This window comes from Arvicanthis niloticus, chromosome 4, assembly GCF_011762505.2.
Source record: "Arvicanthis niloticus isolate mArvNil1 chromosome 4, mArvNil1.pat.X, whole genome shotgun sequence".
Classification (NCBI taxonomy): Eukaryota; Metazoa; Chordata; class Mammalia; order Rodentia; family Muridae; genus Arvicanthis; species Arvicanthis niloticus.
The window spans coordinates 10,291,720-10,314,256 of NC_047661.1; the positions used below are offsets into that span (position 1 = coordinate 10,291,720).

General features: G+C 35.7%; 1 protein-coding gene across 1 annotated transcript in view; it reads right to left on the reverse strand.

Annotated features, from left to right (window-relative positions):
* The window catches only part of Naaladl2 (N-acetylated alpha-linked acidic dipeptidase like 2), an 808,912-nt gene that overhangs the window by 194,650 nt on the left and 591,725 nt on the right, over nt 1-22,537 (reverse strand).

A 22,537-nucleotide genomic window follows, 5' to 3' on the forward strand; every position in this document is an offset into this window, starting at 1 on the left:
CAGATGCCCAAGAGCCACAAAGCAAGAACCTCAGTAAATGAGCATATATGAATGATGGAGAAATTAAATTACCATTTAATTAATCGAAATGTGGTGCTAAGATATACTAGCAAGTATTCAAAATATTTTAAAATTTGTCTTTATGTATTCCTTCTCCACACATGTGTATGTTTTATTATACCTCATTCCTCCTTCCAAGTCTTCTAAGGTTCCTACCCCTACACCTGCCACTAAACTTTCTGTCTTCTTGATAACAAGATTGACATACATATAGATATGTAGATAGATAGATGATATATAGATGTGTGACATATGATTATATATGATGTATAATATATGGAATAAAGATTTAAGGTTATAAAGATAGGTAGATAGATGATTTGATGGTTACATTGATTAGATATTACATAAGCTCATTAGACAGATACAATACGGATATAGATATATAAAGTCACAGTTACTATTGTGGGGATCTTACTGCAATAAGCACTCTGCCACCAATGAGAGTAGAAACAAGGGTATGTTATTGATAAGCCAAAGCCAGGACTGCTCTTGAAAGGCTTCAATCTCAGTTGTAGTTTGCATTTTCATTTTATACTCTAAAACCACAAGATGAAGAATATTGGCAAGCAGGAACTTACAGATGTGCACGTAGGAGTCAGTAGGTTGTTAAAGCCAATAACCCATTTTTTCATCTATTTCTCCAAGTTATTGTGTTCCATGAAGCAAGTGAAGTCATATTTGGCAAATATTACAAGATGTGCTTTAAGTAAATCACTGAATAAATAGACAAATCAGTATCTAATAATTGATCTTTCAACCTTATTCTACTTCAGTATCATGTACTGAAACATTTAAGTCTGAGTTTGTGCCTCACACATATAATTACAGTACTTGAAAGGCTGACACAGGAGGATAAACAACATTGTCAGGTTACTCTGGGTATATAATGAGTTCTAAACCATCTTGCACTACAATGTACAAAAGTTCTAAAATCCAAAACACATGCTTTTAGATAATATATTTCTGTTTAACAACTTGTCTTTTATTTATCTTGCATTCTTCTTTCCATGCACATACTAATCAAAGAAAAGCTAACTTGACTGCTTGCATACACAAACTCCATTTAAAAGAAAAGAATTACCGTCTATATATTAACTCATTATTTCATTTCAGCATTATCTTCTTACTCGATAGAATGCATCCATTGGTTTATCTGGGTTGGAGCATACTGAAGTTTCTCCACTGCAGTCATGGTGCTCACCACTGTAAAAAGTTTCTCATTACAAACACTGTGTCTGTGTCACCCATTTTTGACTATGTGTGCCAAATTGGAAGCCTGAATAAATGTCTCATTGATAAGTCTACCTGTGAGGGTTGTACTGGATGAAATTGTTATTTGAGTAAAACAAGCCCTCATCTGGTCAAATGAAGCCATGAATGGAGTAAGCCAGCTGATGCTCCCATGAAGAAAAAATTCTCTTCTGGTGGATCTGGGGCCTTAAGGAAATCCATGTACTATAATGGTCAGTCAGGCTGAGGATTGGTCAGAGTGTCGTTCTCCTAGTCTTCAAGTGGTAAAGAACAGATATACTTATATCTTAAGGTCTTTTAATGAGGGTGGATCCTATCAATTAAGGCTCCACAGTCATGATGCAATTCCTTCCCGGGGTGGTGGTACTATTTTCAAATTCTCCCACACTGGAGGTTCCATATATAAAAGTGCTAGCAGATTTCTCTTCATGGATTTCTTGCATTATCCTGGATGTTCCATCTTCAGCCTACTGATTCTGTTTGCTTCTCCATTTAGCCACAAAGAAGAAAAAAAGCACCTCAGTTCTAAGACTAAGTATGATTTAGCCACAAAGATCAAAATGCCTTTATAAATGATGATTTAAAATAATATACTGGGTGATATCCAATACCTTTGCCTCTTTAGAAGGTACTCACCAAGCTTGATGCTGGTCACTCTCACGTTAAAACTATTTCTTCCTAAATTGCAAAATTAACCTAGAGCATCAAATTCCAGAGCCTTTCCCCAACACAGCACTCAGATCACCTCTAAGTGCAACTGAGAGTTTACTAGAAAAATACAGCATTGCCCCAAGTGACCTGTGGCTAGCACACTAGCTCCACGTACACTCACCCGGAATATTGTCCCCACAGGATCTCTAATGACCAGAACAGGATATAGATTTTATGTCTTTGTGAAGGATAACCAGTCTGGACTCACATGCTGTTCCATGCTGAAGAACTGGCTGACATAACATAACTCGGGCTATTATTTCAGCAGCCTTCTTGAGGTCTGTCTTAAATAGCTTCCCCAGCCTCACGGGCATTGCTATTTTAAATAATATGGTGTCAGCACTCTCGTGATAGATGCCAACTGCCAAGCATTAAAAAAAAAAAAATTAGCCAAAAAACCTAACTGGGTTTTCAAATAAACACTGTTTTAGGCTGCAAATATTTTTGATGAAATATTTAAGCAAAAATCTATGATGAAACAATGTAGTAACTTCCCTTTTAAAAAATAAACATTTGGAAGACAAACCCAGAAAGATGAAACAACTGGAATTGTTTTGCACACTTCGGAGTACCAACAGAGTGTAGGGCAAAGTTTGCTATTCTGCCTGTGACCAGGGTTGCAGGGCAGTTGTAAATCACATAGGAACTGTGAAGTTTCAACAGGTAATTCATTTAATTTTAGGGGGACACGAGGAGAAAAGGCTGGAAAAAATGCACACTTAGCAAGCAGGAGGGCAAAGAATGTGGACAGCATAGTAGCACACATTACCATTTCAAGCAAGTGAAGTGCTGAAAGTGATAAATCAGACAGAGGAAAAAAACACCATCAGCAGGAATATGTCTAACTCTGACAGATGGAGGCATTGCAAGATGGGTTTAAAGTCCTACACTCAGAAAAGGGCTAGTAAAGAAAGAACTTCACTGGAGGAAGCCCAGCAGAATCTGGCAGTCAACTGTTGTATCTAGTATCTTGTCAGCTACCCAAATACTAAGCTTAGCACCCAGCCAATGGCAGCAGTCACCCCTTGGGTTTCTTTGTGACATGCACAAGGACAACTATTTTGTTATAATGCATCACAGTATCCCATCACACCTTTTATTAGCACTATATGTTCTTGTGAGTTTTTTTTTCCTTATTTCACATTTGTTCCTGAAAGCAGAAAATCCATTTTATGCATTTTCTTGCTGTCTTTTTATTGGTTAGTAAAATAAAATAATACGAAGTCTTGTAAATGTGTTGACAGTCCAGCAATACCATTTTTTTGGAGGAAAAGGAACACATTATAAACACTCACAAACACATGGACTCTGTGTTAAAGATAGTACGGGAAATCTGAGTTTGGCTGACATAATTTCATGCATCAAAACAATTCTGAAAAAAAAAAAGTTCTTTTAACTGTTTTTCCTGGAAAGAAATTGTCTTCCAAGCAATCCCTGTTGGGATACCCTGTGGAGGTTATAAAGTGTACCAGGCAGATGATCAGACAGAAGTGTTGGAGGTAAACATTAAAGAACCAGTTTAGTAAAGTCTGGATCCCCTAGAGTAATACAAATGAGGTGGAGGATTTTCATTTTTAAATAAAGTTTTAATTTTTTAGAAAAGCATTTCAACAAAAGCATCAATATCTCTTTTTAGGAATACGTCTTTATGGCACTTACCACACTTGCAACAGCCTTGACCTTAGCAAATAGGACTATATCTGATGATATAAGAAGGAAAATGTCTTCTTATGAGAGAGTTGCTAGGCATGCATGCAAAGAATATGAAGTACTGACATAAGTGTTATAAATTAGCAATGCTACTGAAGTAATAAAGGCAACAGCATCTTCGGTAAATCTCTTTAAAATTGTATTCTCTGGCTTTTAAGGTGCAAACAGATCATCGTGGGAAAGCAAAAGCTTTTTATTGTGGTTTTATCATTTAGATTCTTGTCCTAAAAATGGGAAGAATAACTCTAGACTGGTTCATAAATATTGAACTTTGTGAAATAGGTTTTCTTCATGTGTCTTCAGGCAAAATAAGACTAGAAACTTTTCAATATTTTCTTGATGTGAGCTTATGCAAAATATAACTATGCATACCTGAAAAATTGCACTGTACTGATTATCAAAACCTTTCATGGATTTGTGACATGGGTGTGTCCATAAATGCATATATATGTGTATATATATATATATATATATATATATATATATACACACACATATGTAATATATATACACATATATATGTACGTATATATATATGTATATTCATACATATATATATATACGTACATATATATCTGTGTATGTGTGTGTGTGTTTGTAATTTCCTCCATATTAAGCTACATTTTTCTTAATTAAATTTTTTTCTTGAAAAAAAAGTAAGAATTTCTAGCACCACATCATCATAAAAATTAATGGTTAAAAATAGCAACCTACATAAATTCCATATTTAATAAAATATAGAAAGGAATCTGGTAAGAAAACTGTGCAAAAAATTAAAACTTTTAAAACTAAAAGCCAAACAAACAAAGACAGCATCACTGAAGACAAAAACGAGATATAACAAATACATATTTCACATCTTTTATTTACTGGGTGTTTTAATGTACATTACTATTATATAATAGCATTTTAGGAAAGAATTAATTACCATGGTTTAAAAACTGTCTTTGCTAAGAGAGATGAAGATCATCTGTAGAGGCTGACTCTCCATCAGTTTGATTTCTACAATGTGGAGTGTGGACTGTGAGAGGAAGTCTGGTAAGGTTGAGCTAATTCCAGAAGCCCCAGGGACCCTGAAGGGACAGTAAGAGCTTTGCCTGCTCTCAACTCTAGGTCCCTGTGGCATAGCCACAGCCACCCATAGAGTTGTGGCCATCAGCCACTATGGGGAGTGTCTACAAGTCTTTCCTCATGTAGATGAGGCATCCCTGACCAAGCCAATTGAAAGCACCTGATGTCAGACTCAACTCACCCAAAAACTCTATAAAAAATCCTATCAGAAAGAATAAAGGTGTGTGAGAATTAATCTGTCATCTAAGATCATCTATCACACAAGAGTAGTAGCACTGCCTGGGAAGAGAACCAGAAGCTCCCCTGACTCTACTGGCTAACCTCCTCCCCTTGGGCTCTTACCTCTGTTTTGCCTGGAAGTTGTATTGTGCTGATGACATCAGTACAATCTGCTTATAACATTCAAGTACACTGATTAACCACACTTGAGAATGATGAGTCTCTCCTTACAATGAACAGTGGTGAATTCAAAGACTGAGTTGCTCAAAACACAGAAAATAAATAACAGCCAAAAACCAACCAACCAACAACAACAAAAACTCTAGTACAATCCCTTATAAGTCTCAAGATAGATTTTGGAAGAGGAATTCGGAAGTACTTTAAGAGATAGGGTGAAGGACTATAAACCACCATTTCCTAGACATGATACACCAGTTACCAAGACACAAAAGAAGACAGATAGATATAATAAACACAGGAAAAAGATTTGTGGATAGAGTATGTAAGGGGGAGTGGGCTGAGAATGGTCATTATGATTATCATGCAAGCCAGATGCAATGAATTTAAACAAATTTAAATTTAAAATTAAAACTAAATTAATACCAAATGGAAAGTGTTAAAGGAAATGGAAATAGTAAAAGTTAAGTGTTATTATTGCTGTTGCTAAATCTGATTGAGTTTAGATCTGAAAAAAATTAAAATTGATAACTTTTTTTTAATTAAATATCCAGGAACTCAGAACTGATGAAGCTGTTCCTTTCTGAAAATTAGACGGGCTGATTCATTCAAGTATCTCCGGGTTCTCTCCATGAACACCAATAAGTAGTTTAAAACTGTTGCTGGGTCCCTGATTGGTGTGATGTGCATAACCACACTGTTGGTTGAGCACCACAGAAACATCTGCATGCAGCTTTCTAAGTTGTGCATCACTAAGCTCCAGCTATTTTCTGAGATCCAGAAGTGCCATAATGTGTACTAGCTATCACTTAGAGTTTGTAATATTAAATTACCATGACATTTTAAATTATTTCTACAATATAACAATTTATTACTTAGTCAAGGTTACTATTGCTAAGAAGAGACATTATGACAATGATGGGAAAAACTTGCTTAAGCTTTCCCATCTCTGTTTATCATGGAAGGATTTAAGGACGGAAGCATTAGCAGGGCAGTAGTAACAAAGATGTCTCCAATAGCCAGCATGGCCACATAAATGATCAGCTGTCTTTTGTGACTAGCAAATGACCACTAGAAAGAAGAGAATGTGGAAACACTTGAAAAGATTAAGTGAAAAAGCTACAGCTTGACCCATTATCAAAAAGAAGAAAAGTGATCACAGAGGTATTGAACAGAAACTTATTTTAGGAAAAATTTAAAACATCTTACTTTTTGGTATTTTGGAGAGTAGAGCCCTGACTTCTGATGCTAATATTTTGACTTATAGCCAAGAAAGCATAAGACCTGAATGATCACATAATATGATGCTTTATTTATTACAGAACTTTCCAAGTACCAAATGGTGAGTAGTTGGCAGGAGAGTACTAGCATTTCTGGACTGTCCCTAGCTTCCAGCGACTCCTACTTAACAGTTACTGTGTTAAATTACTAATGATCTGGGTAAGAGACAAATTATTTCTGTTTACTTTCTTTGATTTGACAGGCTTAGAAAATACAAACCGAGTTGTCAGCGTAAACTGAAAATTATTATTCAGATTTAAGCAGGCACAGTTTGCATTCAGTGAACTGCCCACAACTCCTTCTATACAGCGAATCTATTGGAAGACATGAAAGCAAGGGGAACTTTAAATGCCAAATACTAAGGATGATTTGGTTGAGTAAGATTGCTTGATTCAGTCTATAAATGTTCCTTAAAACGGAGAAATGGTAAGATTATTACAATTTTGTCACCAGGAGTATGTCTTAAAGTGTCTACTTGAAATTAAATGAGATCATATGGAATTACTTTCCTATACTCAACTGAATTAATTAATATTATGAGATTCTATCACATCAAAATTAATGCTTGAATCTTCACACCCATGACAATTATTGTAATCTTTTGTGTTCATTAGTACATGCTTCCAAATTTATAGAATCATATAAAAAGCTACAAAATGAAGAGATTAGTATAGCACGTGGACTATGCTTCACATCTCACAGGTTTATTTAATATTCGTCTGCTATTGTTACTATAAGGCTAATGACAAGAACAAACATATTAATATAACATATCTTTTAAAACTTACAAAGAGGAAAAATTTAAGTTTTGAGAAGCACATAGTTTGTTGAATTTCTGTGATTTAAAAGTGTAGCTATGAATTACAACATGAACTGCATGTTCAATATATTAAAATACCAGTACTAGTAACATAATATAGGAAGTAAATGGCCTCTTGTCATTTGCAAATTGTGGAAATTTTCATATTAAATGTAATACTCTATTTTTCTTTTAATTAGAGGCTTTACAAATAAGGAGAGAAAAGTGAAAAGGAAGACATTGTGTGTTAGGGGATTATTGATCATTTGGGAACCTTAAATAAAGGAATAACAGTATTGAATTCCACTTAATTTCATTTATAGTTCATATTTCTACCTAAGAAATATCCTATTTGCAATCATTTTAATGTCTGTTTAAGTGGTTGGTCATAAACAATTGTTTCTGTTCTATATATTATGCACTTCATATGCATGTTTTTAAATGATTTTAAAACCTTAATTAATTTATTATCAGTGGGCAGAAGTTCTAAGCCACTAAGTTGAAGTCACACTTTCCAGAGTAATAAAACTAATAGTGTGTCTTCCTATGCAAATATACATAAAATAAATATAATAAAGAAATTATGGACAATATACTATTTATATTAACTACTAACAGAACCATAATCACATCCTATAAAAAGTTCTATGAAAAGTACATGTGGTTATTAACTCTTTGTTCTCTCTCAAAACATCTTCTACAGCGCTGCTTTACACTGAGGAGCAGCCCACTGTTCACTTTGCATATTAATTCCAATGTGACTTCTCTTACATTTGAGCCACAACTAAGAGCAGCTTTGCTGTGGCAGGAAATGGCCTTAGAGTCCCAGTCAGTCCTGGCACCGTGCCTTGAGGGGCTCAGGTGTGAGGCCACAGCAGTGCTCCAGAGCACAGCCACTTTCTGTGCCTTACAAACCAGCATGCTTCACAGCCTCACACCCTCCCTCTAAAGCCACCAGTTGTCTCTAGACCTGCAGATGAGCCAGGTGGCCTATACATAGGCTCCCCAATGCTATACAACAGATGGGGCCACTCCCTGACATCCTTATAATCAAGTGACATGATTCTCTCATGTCCCCGGTCAGCCCAGAAGGCCCAGGTTGTCCTCAGCTGCCAAGCCTCATGGAACCTTTGTATTCTATTCCGTGTGGTCACAGAAACCAATGTCTAGCAATATATTACAACTTGACCAAATACCCAAGTCTTTTTCATTTATATGCAAGGGATATAGTTTTAAGTAACTTTTTTTAAAACAATGATACAATTTTATGTGTGTAATCTAAGCTTCTATGTCCCCTGTGCTCTTTCCTTCAGTGACCTACTTGCAGGTGGGCCCAGGCCAGGGCTAGAGTAAAAGCTCTGAGACTTGTGGGTTTCTACCTCCAAATTTTGGAACAAAGTTTTGTTTTCTGCCTGCCTCTGACTGAGCCCAGTTTAGTGACTGATCTCTAGGTCTTAATGTCCCTCCTGGACACCCACCAACATCAGAATAGAAGTTTCTTGAATGCTTCTTAAATTAAATGCAATTTTATGAGGTCCCATTTGTCAATTCTTGATCTTAGAGCATAAGACATTGGTGTTCGGTTCAAGAACTTTTCACCTATGCCTTAGTGCTCAAGATTCTTCTCTACCTTCTCTTCTATTAGTTTCAGTGTATCTGGTTTTATGTGGAGGTCCTTGATCCACAGGGACTTTAGCTTTGTAAAACAAAATAAGAATGGATTTATTTGCATTTTTCTACATGTTGTCCTCCAGTTGAACCAACATCATTTGTTTAAAATGATGTCCCTTTTCCACTGGACAGTTTTAGCTCCTTTTTCAAAGATCAAGTGACCATAGGTGTGTGGGTTCATTTCTGGGTCTTCAATTCTATTCCATTGATTTTCCTGCCTGTTTCTGTAGAAATACCATGCAGTTTTTATCACTAAAGCTCTGTAGTACAGATGAGGTCAGGGATGGTGATTACCCCAGAAGTTCTTTTATTGTTGAGAATAGTTTTCACTATGCTGGGTTTTTTCGTTATTCTAAATGAGTTTGAGGATTTCTCTTTCTAACTCTGTGAAGAATTGAGTTGGGATTTTAATGGGGATTGCATTGAATTTGTAGATTGCTTTAGGCAAGATGGCCATTTTTATTATATTAATCCTGCCAATCCATGAGCATGGGAGATCTTTACATCTTCTGAGATTTTTGATTTCTTTCTTCAGAGACTAGAAGTTCTTGTCCTACAGATCTTTCACTTCTTTGGTTAGATTCACACCAAGATATTTTATATTATTTGTGACTATTGTAAAGATTGTCATTTCTCTAGTTTCTTTCTCAGTCTGTTTATCTTTTAAGTAGATGAAGGCTACTGTTTTGTTTGAGTTGATTTTACAACCAGCCACTTTGCTGAAGTTGTTTATCAGGTTTAGGAGTTCTATGGAAGTTTTGGGGTCACTTAAGTATACTATCATATCATCTGCAAATAGTAATATTTTGACTTCTTCCTTTCCTATTTGTATCCTTTTGACTTCTTTTGGTTGTCTAATTGCTCTGGCTAGGACTTACAGTACTATATGGGACCTCACAAAATTGTAAAATTTCTATAAGGCAAAGGAAACTGTCAATACCAATACAAACCAACAGATTGGGAAAAGATCTTTCCCAATCCCACATACAATAGAGGGTTAATATCCATTATATACAAAGAACTCAAAAAATTAAACTTCAGACAACAAAATAATTTTATTAAAAATGAGGTACAGGGCTAAACAAAGAATTCTCAACAGAAAATGCGAATGGCAGAGAAGTATCTAATGTTCAGCATCCTTAGTCATCAGGGAAATGCAAATCAAAACAACCCTGAGATTCCACCTCACACCAATCAGAATGGCTAAGATCAAAACTTCAGCTGATAGCTTATGCTGGCAAGCATGTGGAGAAAGAGAAACACTCCTCCATTGTTGGTGGGATTGCAAGCTGGTGCAACCACTCTGGAAATCAGTCTTGTGGTTCCTCAGAAAGTTGGACATAGGATTTCCTGAGAATCCAGCTATACCACTCCTGGAGATATACCCAGAAGATGCTCCAACATATAACAAGGACATATGCTCCACTATGTTTACAGTAGCCTTATTTATAATAGCCAGAAGCTGAAAAGAACCCAGATGCCCTTCAACAGAGGAATGGATACAGAAAATGTGGTACATTTACACAATGTAAATGTAAATTTAGCTATTAAAAACAATGAATTTGAGAAATTCTTATGTAAATGGATGGAACCAGAAAATATCATCCTGAGTGAGATAACCCAATCACACACACACACAAACAAAACAAAACAAAAAACCCCCAAACCACACATGGTATTCACTCACTGATAACTGGATATTAGCCCAGATGCTTGCAATATCCAAGATGCAACTCACAAGACCACATGAAGCTCATGAAGAAGGAAGACCAAAGTGTGGGTGCTTCAGTCATTCTTAAAAGGAGTAACAAAATACTCATGGGAGCAAATATGGAGACAAAGTATGGGACAGAAACTGAAGGAGGGGTCGTCTGGAGACTGTTCCACCTGGGTATCCATCCGATGTGCAGTCACCAAAGGTAGATGCTGATGTTGATGTCAGGAAGTTCATGCTGACAAAAGCCTAATATAGCTGTCTCTTTGGAGGTCTGCCAGAGTCTGACATATTCAGAGACAGATGCTCACAGCTAACCATTGAACTGATCAAGGGGTTCCCAATGGAGGACTCAGAGAGAAGACTGAAGAAGCCGAAAGCATTTGTGTCCCCATGGGGAAAGCAATAATACCAACAAGTCAGAGCTCCCAGGGTCTAAACCACTAGCCTGGAAGCACATAGGGAGGGACCCATGGCTCCAGCTGTATATGTAGGGAAGGATGGCCTTATAGGGCATAGGTGGGAGAGGAGACTCTTGGTCCTCTGAGGGCTGGATGCCCAGTGTGGGGGAATTCAAGTGTGGGGAGGAGCGAGTTAGGGGGGTGGGTGGGGGAATATCCTCACAGAAGCTGGAGGAGGGGAGATAGGATAGGGGGTTCCTGGGCAGGGGTAAAATGGGTAAGGGGATAACATCTGAAATGAAAATAAAATATCCAATAAAATGAAAAAAAAAAAAGAAATCAGAAAAAAGAAACTTTAAAATTTAAAAAAATGCATTTTAAAATTAAATGAAAGGCTACTATTTTTTCCATTCACTAGTTCTTATGCATAGATAATAAGTAAAAGCAAGGTGTGTGGTCAAAAATATGGTTGATGATACAGTAATTTTATATAGTCCTTTCCTCTTTCTACTTCATTCTTATTCTTTAGCACTGACAGCCTAGTTGTGGTCAAGTTCAAACTCTTTAAGAATCTCAGGTAGACATTGATTTCCTCATTGCTGTGATAAAATACTTGATCAAAGTAAGAAAGGAAGGGCTGATTTCAGCTTAGGCTTCAAGAGGATTTTGTGCATCAGGGGCAGGCCCTCCTGGCAGAAGCAGAGGGGCATTGATGTTCACATTGAATCCTTAGTCAGGATGCAGAAGGATGAATGCTTGGACTTCATCATTTTTGCTTTTGATTCAGCCCGCCATCTGCCCTATGGAATAATCTATTTCTGCTTCATTAACCTAATCTGTAATCTTCTTCATAAATATGCCTAGGAGATTGTTCCCTTGGCAATTCTAAATTCAGTCAAACTGACAGCATAGATTGTCAATCACATTTTGTTACTGGTATTTTTTATTTTCTGTTATGATGACCAAATCATAAAAAAGTTCATCATATTTAAACTAATTTACAAGTAGAGCATGATGGGAACTTGGTAACTTAGTTATTAATATGTTGTATGTTCATGTATATATGCACACACACATACACACATATGCACACACATCAAATAGATTCTTATTAAGAAGATATTTTTTAATGTCCAACTCGTAATTATCCCAAGCTCATCATCCTCAGCAAAAGCCATTTTGAGGAAGCTTGTATTTTTTTTCTATTCTTTCTCTTCTACTCTGATGCTCTATTGCCTTTGAACCAATCACCTGGCTGTTTCTTCTAAACAAAATGCCACAAATTCAATATTTTAAAAAATTATGAATGTCCCTTCAAACAGCATATACTAACGACTTCTGATGAACAAAGGTTCAATTCAGATGAAGCATCATCTGAAGCCCTCTGCACAGAAATGCTGCTTGAAAGGCTTAGATTTATTCAATATCCTTCCTGATTCTCTGTCATTGTATAGTTCAAACATATTACTGAATTCCAACACTTTTACAAACATACAGATCTAGAATACAAGTAGACTTCTCCACATATACACCATTCCTTCACAAATGTGGAGGCTATAAGACAAGGAATTTAATAGCAATCTATATCCTTATCTATTTTTTATTTTGTTATTGAATACTATTAGAGACTTTGCCTCTATAAAGGTCTATAAACAACATACAGGATCTTCTGCCTACTGGTTTTACCTGATTACCTACTATTTCTCTCAGAGTCATCCCACAGCCAAAGCAAATAATTTTTTCCTCTTTCTTTCTCAATTTTCTTCATCTAGAAAGTGAAGATTCAATGTAATTGAACCAGTTATGTCAGACAAAGAAATAAATATTTCTATTATTTATCAAACTGTTTTCATTTTTAAAAGAGCATACATTACTATCTTACTCATTAGCTGTTCATTGACCTGTCCTTCAATAATAATAATGAGGAGGAGGAAGAGGAGAAGAAGAGGAAGAGAAGAAGAAGAAGAAGAGGAAGAGGAAGAGGAAGAGGAAGAGGAGGAGGAGGAGGAGGAAGAAGAGGATGAGGAGGAGGAAGAGGAAGAGGAGGAGGAGGAGGGAGAGGAGGAGGAGGGAGAGGAGGAGGAGGAGGAGGAAGAGGAGAAGAAGAGGAAGAGAAGAAGAAGAAGAAGAGGAAGAGGAAGAGGAAGAGGAAGAGGAAGAGGAGGATGAGGAGGAGGAAGAAGAGGAGGAGGAGGAGGAGGAAGAAGAGGATGAGGAGGAGGAAGAGGAAGAGGAGGAGGAGGAGGGAGAGGAGGAGGAGGGAGAGGAGGAGGAGGAGGAGGAGGAAGAGGAAGAGGAGGAGGAGGAGGAGGAGGAGGAGGGAGAGGAGAACTGGTTAAGAGCATTTGCTATTCTTGCAGAGGATCTAGGTTTGGTTCCTGTCACATAACTATGACTCCAATTTCAGAGACTCTAAAGCCTTCTTCCAGCTTCCATGGGCATATACAGATACACAGGTTCATGTAAATAAAAATAAGCAATTTTAATAAAAATGTATAAAGCTATATTTAAACAACATGTAAATAGTATACTCTGTAAAAATTAGCCAAAATTATACAATGTAAAATATATTTTCTCACTAAAAATATTGTATCATGTTTTTACTAATCCTATTACTGCTGAAGCTATATTAATATAAAATTAAAACACTTGTTATTCTATGACCTTAAAAAGGTCTTTAAAAGAGATTCTTACTCTCATAGTGAAAAAGTTGTTTCAGTGTCAGAAATGCTGCTATTCAGTATGACTTAGCTGGGAGGCCTGTCCTAAATCTAGCCTAAAGTGAAAACAAAAAATTCCAGTGACACTTTAATTACTTGGGACAATCCTGTCTATGTAAAAATATGTCATATGGAAATAATGAGAGGAGTAGGACTGTATTTTCACCAGTGAAATTGAGTTTCTTGGGTATGGACCATTGGCTTTCCACTGAGGTCTACATCCAGTCTCCCAGATTCTGATCCATCAGTAGGAAAGATTTGAAGGCTTCCCAGATTTAAAAAAAATCATGAAGAGTATAGGTATACATTTAATTTATATTTTAGTTTATATTCATCAAACTGATGTCTCTTCCAGTAAAAAAAAAAAAAAATACCAGTTTTAAACAACAGATATGGAAAGCATGCAAAAGAAAGGGTCCTGAGGATAGCAGGAAATAGTTTATTATTTATTATGAATCTCTATTTTCTTTGATTGATTACTCCAACTGGATTAATAAACAGCTTATTGGGAAAATAGTGAAGGCGCAAAGAGACACCATCAGTCTCATAATAGTGAGAGGCAGGGAAGTGCCAAGATGTGTTTAGATATCATAGATAGCTGCATTAGTCACTTGTCAAAGATGATCCAAATCAAATGTGTTCAACCACAATGTTCTCTTTTAATAAGATGAATTACCTTTGAAAAGTAAGTTCCTTCTAAAATAGAAACAAATGGCAGTTATGCATTGGCAAAACAAAGTTTTTCTTTTGAATCTTTTGTCAAACATGAAAATATAAGCCAATATTATTTTTCACAAAGAAAACTGCTGGAATGGAAAATAAATTGATTATCATCAATAGGATTTAAAAAAATTTTAAGAACTATTAGAAATCTGGTATAAAATGTATTCATATTCACAATATTGTCTGTGGTGTAAATGTCACATATTTAATTTTGGTATAAGAGTTTGGATTATTTAATTTCAGAACAGTTTTAAGTGAAATTTTCAATTAAGTATTTTTTCTTCTTTTGTCAGCTCTATAATTTGGACAAAATATGTAAAATATCTATCTCATTTCTAATCACTACAATGGATTAACAATAGTACTTATGTCTTAGTTGTGATTTTAGGATTATGATGGATATAAATTAAATACTTCATAAAGCAGGTAAAGAAACATTCTGTGCTTCAAAGGTTTTAATTATCAAGCAAAGTAAAGATATGGAAAGAAAAATCAGCAATTAAGATCATTTGTTGATCTTAGACAGGATCCAGTTGTGGTTCTCAGCATTTATACAACTGTTTCCGACCACCTGTATTTCCAATGTTGGAGGACACCATGCCTTCTTCTAGCCCCTGCAGACATTGACATTCATGTTGTGCAAATACACATGCTTAATGGTATACACTTCCAACATCCCTACAGCCACCCACACAAATAGAGCTTAAAGTAATACTGAACATCTGACCCACAAATCTTTCACAAAACTTCATATTTTTACCACAAAAGGAAAAGGGAAACATGATTTGGAACTTCAAATGGATCACCATAGTACATAAAGCTCCCTGAGAATATGTCATTGCATTCAGCACGGTGTCCTGGACAAGTTTTGTTTATTTTGTTTTAAATGGTGTCTCCCATATAACTCATTCTGACACTATATGAATGTGAGTGGGAGGTCTCATAAAGAACAAATAATGAATTTCTCTCTTCACTCAAATACTGCAGGGAGGTTGGTAAGCTCTCCCTCACCTGTCCTTCTGTATGCTGTGCTCAGAAGACTTATTGTTTAACATTTTAGTATGCCAGCATCCACTCTTTCTTGGCCCCTTCAGTTAAGTCTTTCTGTGAATTACTATAGTTTATCCTGTCTGTTTTATATCTGCTTTGCCAAATCCTCAGCAATGTGAGATTCAATGATTTTATTACTTGCTGCCCATCCCTTGCTTGTGTTGTAGATAACAGGCATGTAGCAAAATTTGGTTTAAATCTTTTGCTTAAACAACAAACAAATGAACTATTTTATGCCCAGATTGTTAGGACTTTAATAGATCTGGAACAACACTATTCTTGTTCATGGAACTGAGCCTTTAGCAGTTTTGTTCAGCTTTTATTAAACTAAAAAATCATAGAATACAGCATTTTTGTTTAACTTATGAATTGAGTTGAGTCAGCATGAAAAACACATGATAATAAATATTTAACAGAAACCAATGCAAAATGTTTTACATACCAGATGTGATGTTTCCAACACTTTATCTTTTATTAAACAACCAAAGAAATGACAATATTATTCAAGCTGAAACTTGTCTACAGATACCATACAGTAGAATAACTTAATGATGAAAACAAAAGAAAAGGCCAACACAGACACTGTGGAAACCATTAATTCCTTGACCATGCTGAAAGTGCTTCTAGTCATAAGTTTGTGGTCTAGAAATTTACTATATGCAGACTTGGTTAGACATTTATCATGCTCTCAAATACCTTAAAACTAACTTCACTAATAAGGGATGCCAATTTATAAATGACTAGCTAATCCACTACTGTTTGGATCATTGTACTTGGATTAGGGGATTTCCTTTTAATGCTAGATTCTTGCTGCTTACATTCTTATTAGCTAGGTTCTAGCTGGGTGAGTTCATAGAAGTCATATAAACTCTCTGATCCTGTGTTTCTTTCTGGTAAATTAATACAAAAATACCTGCTTTGTTCTCTCCCACAGTGTGGCTAAAAGGGCCCACTTGGATTTTGAAACTTCTTTATATCAGTGGCTGTATAAATGCTTCGAGATTTTATTGCTGCTAATACAATTATTGTTATGTTTATAAGAAAGCCACATACTGGGCTGGAGACATGGCTCAGCAGTAAGAGCATTTGTTGCTTGCTCCTATAGAGGATCTGTGTTCAATCCCTAGGCATTCACATGGTGACTCACAAACAGAAACTAACTCTTGTTCTAGGAGATCTAATGTCCTCTCTTGGCCTTGGCAGGCACCTGGTATACATGTGATGCACATATACACATGCACACAAATCTTTTAAACATATAAAATAAATATTTTTAAAAGCCATTATACTCTAATAATACTTCATAGAGTTATATGATTTTTCTTAGGTATTAATTTCTTTGAAAAGAGGCTTTCAAAGACTACTTGGCTGAATGGGTAAGTACTAGAGGAATTTCAGCTTGGAATAGGCCAATTGTTTTCAACCTTCTTAATTATTTGACTATTTAATACAGATCCAAATATTGTGGTGACACCCATCCATAAAATTACTTCACTGCTACTTTATAACTGTAATTTTGCTTCTCTTATTAATTGTAAACATCTGATATACATAAGATCTGCTATGTAAACTCTCTGAAAAGTTCTTTCCAACCACAAAGGAGTCATGGTCCACAGATTGAGAACCCCCAAAATAGACAAAGCAACTTACTACACACAAACTAGATGCCTCGGTTAGGGTTTCTATTGCTGTGAAGAGACACTGTGACCATGGCAACTCTTATAAAGGAATACATTCAACTGGGGTTGGTTTATAGTTTCAAAGAATTAGTCCACTATCAGCATGGCAAGAAATGTGGTGATATGCCGGGCGGTGGTGGTGCACACCTTTAATCCCAGCACTTGGGAGGCAGAGGCAGGTGGCAGATTTCTGAGTTCGAGGCCAGCCTGGTCTACAGAGTGAGTTCCAGGACAGCTAGAGCTACACAGTAAACCCTGCCTTGAAAAACCAAAAAAAAAAAAAAAAAAAAAGTGGTGATATGCATGCAGACATGGTAGTGGAGAGGAAACATATAAGAGACCTCAAAGCCAACTTCATAGTAACATACTTCCTCCAAAAAAGACCACACCTACTTCACGGCCACACCTAGTAACACATGAGTCTATGGGGGCATTCCTACTCAAACCACTACACCAAAGCATGGGTCATGATAATCCACCTAGGTTAATATTGTTATTACAGAGAGAGTGATATGGAACCATAACATGGCAGAGAAATGCAAATTGTCAGGGTTTAGTGGTATAAAAAGGAAAGAAAGAGGGAGACACAATGAAGAGGAAGGGGCATGAAAGAAAGTTATCCTTCAGGTGGACAGTAAAAGTAATTCTAATTTTTTCCAATTCAACTATAGAAAATAATAAGAAACTTAAAATAACTTTTATAGAAAGGATATAATAATGCATCATGCAATAATTATAGTGTTTTGATAGAATAACATCCTACTTATTGAGAACCGGGTGAGAGAAAAGATATTACTCGAAAGATTATGTTTTGAATGATGTCCAGACACATCCATTTTTCTTAATTCTCATGACTTCAAACTGACACTCTTTCAAGGATATTGACATATTTTAGTTGTTGAATCCTGGAAATTCACAGGAAGATACCAAAGCCAATAAATCAATGTTACTTTTGTATTACAAATCCTCTGTACAACTACATATGAAGATGAATAATTTGCTTAGTTATGACAAAAACAGATTTATGGAGATTACCTTGAAGATGCTATGGTTTGTGTATCAATCCTACAGTTGTGGTCTACTCAAAGCAAATATTTTCTCTGCCTTGAAATGCCTTTCATCATCCTTTGAATCCATAACACAGACAATATTGGACTTTGAGCCCCATGTTCCTCTCCATGGTTTACATGAAACATTTGCTCATACTAACACATCACAGCTCCATCCAATGTGCACATCAACCTTTATGTTGCAAAAAAGAAGTAATCAAAAAGAACTGCTGTGTCATTAGGTCTTTGGGGAAATTCTCTGTCTTTAGCCATTAGATAAATCTATCCACTTTGCTTCTTCCCAGTATTTGCCCCTATAGGATTCCATGTGCCCTTTCTAGTCTCAGGGATGAAGCTCTCCCTGTTTCCATTGCCTAAACAAAAATCATTAATAATCTGGTTCATAGGCCAAACCCTATTAATATCTTCTTTTCACCTCTACATTTTGAATATATATTTCTTTTACCACATTGAATCTAATGAATTTATGTTTGTTTAATCTACAGATCAATAATCCTGGGCTAAGCACTAAAAGATATGGAAGAGATTTGAGGTTGTGGCATAGTGAGTGAGGAGGAGTGGGAAGCCAGACCGAGAGAGAATATGACAGTTGTACAAGAATATGTATAAAACGGTAAATGAGTTCTCTTTCAAAGTTAAATATTACATGCAATATTGATGAAATTATACACATAAAGAGAATCTCTGGTGGTGAAGATGAGGGAGAAGATAAATGCAATATCACAAAAGACTTTAAATGATGCCAAAAAAAGAAAACCCTACAGAAAATAAGAGTTGATAGATGGTACAATAAGAGATTTAAATTCCTACAGTCCTGTTATACGCATTCCTTAGGGGGATCACTTTTAGTAGCTCACAAGAAAAAGAACACATTTCTGAGAATATTAAGTCCACAAGTAAGTTGAACTGACATACAAATATCTCAGAGTTAAAATGTGTGTATCACATTTTGTAGAGAATGCATAAATGTTAGACACTAGCTATATAAGTGTGGAAATAGAGAAGAGTTATTTTTGTGTGTGTTCTTTTTCTGAAAGCTATGTGAGCTAATCTGTCAGTCCCTGGAACACAATGTGCACTTATGCATTCTAACATTAGAGTAACAAAAGAGCTGGTAGGTGGGAGTACATCCTCATAGAAGCAGAAGGAGAGGAGTTAGGATATGAAGCTCATTCAACATAGAGACCACTGCACATTGTGATCATCCCCAAGGCTGTGAATTCAAAGCTATTGTACTGACAGTGACAGATACTAAGGTTACTCTGCTTTTTCATAGTTGTGACCTAAAACTTTTGTTGATATTACAGACTCTTAATAATAGACTTTTTCTTTTCTCATGCAAAGATTACCAATGAGCAAATATATTGGCCCTGGGGATTTTGAAAAGGAAAAACCATGAACAACTAAAGGATAGAATTAACTGTACTCTTTGGATATGAGAAAGGGGAAAATACTCAACTGAAAGAAGATTTAGCAATTAGTTGCGTTTGTGCAATGTTTGGATTTTTTTTTTTTTTGCTAGTTGTCAATAAACAAAGATTCAAGAGACAGAAGCTGAAATTTTGGAAGATACCTCTTTCTGTCCCCACAAGCCACTCACCCTCAACTTCCATAGTCTCTTACTTTTCCTTGGCATTAGCCATTAAATTATTTCCTTTGTCTCGTGGTTTGATATGTGATATCACTACTTTTTCTATGGTAAGTTTTGAAATGAATGTTATTTCTAAACGTTTCTTTAAATTAAAATGTGACACTGAAGCTGAGGGCTTCTCCTCTAAGTGTTGACCCTATATATCATATGACATTGGCATTCATTTATTCCTGAGCTCTGTGTTAACATTTTCCAGGTGTCTTCTCTAACAGCTTACATTATGACAATCAAGAAGCCTATGTACTCTGCTCTTTTTTTTTTTGCATTAAGATTTTTTATTTACACAGAACTATTTTTACGCACATTTAAGTACACACAAAGTAAGAAAACTAAAATTACAGCTGCACTGAATTTGCTTTGGGTTTTTGTTTTTTGTTTTTTGTTTTCATTGTTAATTGGATATTTTATTTACACTTCAGATGCCATCCTCTTTCCCCATTTCCCCCACCCCCGCTTAGAAAATCCCTATCCCATGCCCCTTTTCTTTTTGCACTTATACATTTTTAAAAAAATGTTAATAAAAGGCTTTATAAGTTTGGTATTGCTCAATCAGAGATGTAACCCACTACCCAACCTAGATATATCAACTATCTTTGACTGGTGGAGATACGTGAACATCTGCCTCCCTGTCTCCCCGCTCTTTCTCTCTCATCACCTAGCTTCTCCTCTCCTTCTTCTCCTCTCCCTACTCCTTCTCTTCCTCTCCATACTTCCCCCACCTTAGCTCCTCCTACATATCACCCTTCCTGTTAAAATAAAACTTTTCTCTCAAAATACAATTAGAGCATAATTATGCCAATTTGTACCAGTGAGGTACAAAATAGGCCTAATACCCAGTCCATCATTTTGTTGACTAAGCAGAACCTTTGTCATCTATCCTACCTAAAACACTTAGTTCTGAACCTGGCTTTTTTCTTGGCTTTAGAATGAATGTCAGCTGAAAACCATCCACTCAAATCTTTTCTCTCAAAGTAAATAGCCAGGATGAGCTATGAGGCTATAAATTTTCAACCCCGTCAGAAATTCAGAATGACTGAGTTAACTGTAATTGTGGGAAGCAAAAACCATAGCTTCTAAAATTTAGCCAATTTATAGAGACCTCTGAACACCTGGACACTCCCTCTACTACAAAACGTTGGAGCATCTGTTCTTCCACCTTCTGGCCCGGGATCATCTGACAGACCTTAGTGCTTCAGAATTATTAAGGGCTGATTACTCTGTCTAGGTAGATATAATCAGTCAACTATTCTGCAAGTGTGTCCTTTTCTGGACAGTAATTTGTCTGTAGATGGAGAGAGGCAATTCTTGTCTAGTGGCTGTCTCACCACAACTGGAGTAACTCCAAAGATGCTTAATTTCTTCTTAGAATTCAATACAGGAAACTGTCAGGAGCAGACATGTCTCTAATGAAAATGAACATTAATACAGAAATGTTTGTCACGTCAATTCTGTGGACTTCTAATGTTTTGAAAACCAACTATCCATGTAAGGTAATCTGGACTGTTGTCTGTTAACTCCACTCAGCTATTTCTAAATAAAACATAGAAAACACCCTAACAATAAACTCCAAGCCATGAATTTGCTATAGTCCCTTAACTTACAGGCTAACCATCTCAAATCTGTTAAAAAAGTTAAAGAAGGACTCTACTCTGCTCTTATACAATATCCTTTTTCCAAACCATTGTAGCTTTTATAAAACAAAAGAGAACAAAGATTTCAATGTTTTTATGCTTCCTTTTAGTTTAGTTTGTAAAACAATTTACTTGGTGGCTAGAATGTTTTTTCAGCAGTTAATAGAACTGGCTGCTTATGAACAGGACCTATATTGTGTTTCTTGTGCCCATATGGGTCTTCTGTGGACACTAGACATTCATATAGATAAATACATGTGGATAAATGGTTGTACAGGCAAGATAAAAATGTAAAGAAATCTCTGGTGGACTATTATTGCAAACTTGAAATGCAAACGTTAAAATCAACAAATATTTCAATATAAAAATTACATGACCACAGTAAAAAATATTATCTAATAGCAATGTCTAATTATTTCCATAAAGCACTGTTATTATACATATGTTAGCTAACCAGGCATATTTAATATTTTATATGGGTATCGTAATGCTTCATTACTTAACATGGCATTTTGATTTTTTCAGAAACTTTTATCCATTATTACTGCTATTATCTATTTCATGTTTCATTTCTTAAGATGAGTTAATAAAGCTTAATGACAATGACATCATTCTGATGAAGCTTTTAAATACTTTCCTAGTAAATGGGTTACTAAAAACCACTGTATTCAGCTTGATTTTCATATCTCAGCCTTACCAATATAAATTTATTTTTACTTCCTTTCATATGTATATTTACATAGGCCAAAAGCATCAGTCATTATGTAGAAGCTAATAAGTAGACAAACCAAAATGATCTGATTTCAAGCATTGATTCTTATCAGGAGAATCTTCTCCCAATTTTGTATATGCTGGACATAGTCCTTTGGATGCTTAGAAGAAATCAGCAAAGAATAAACTTGTTAGCTATTACTTATCTTTTTATAATTTCATTGTTGATGGACA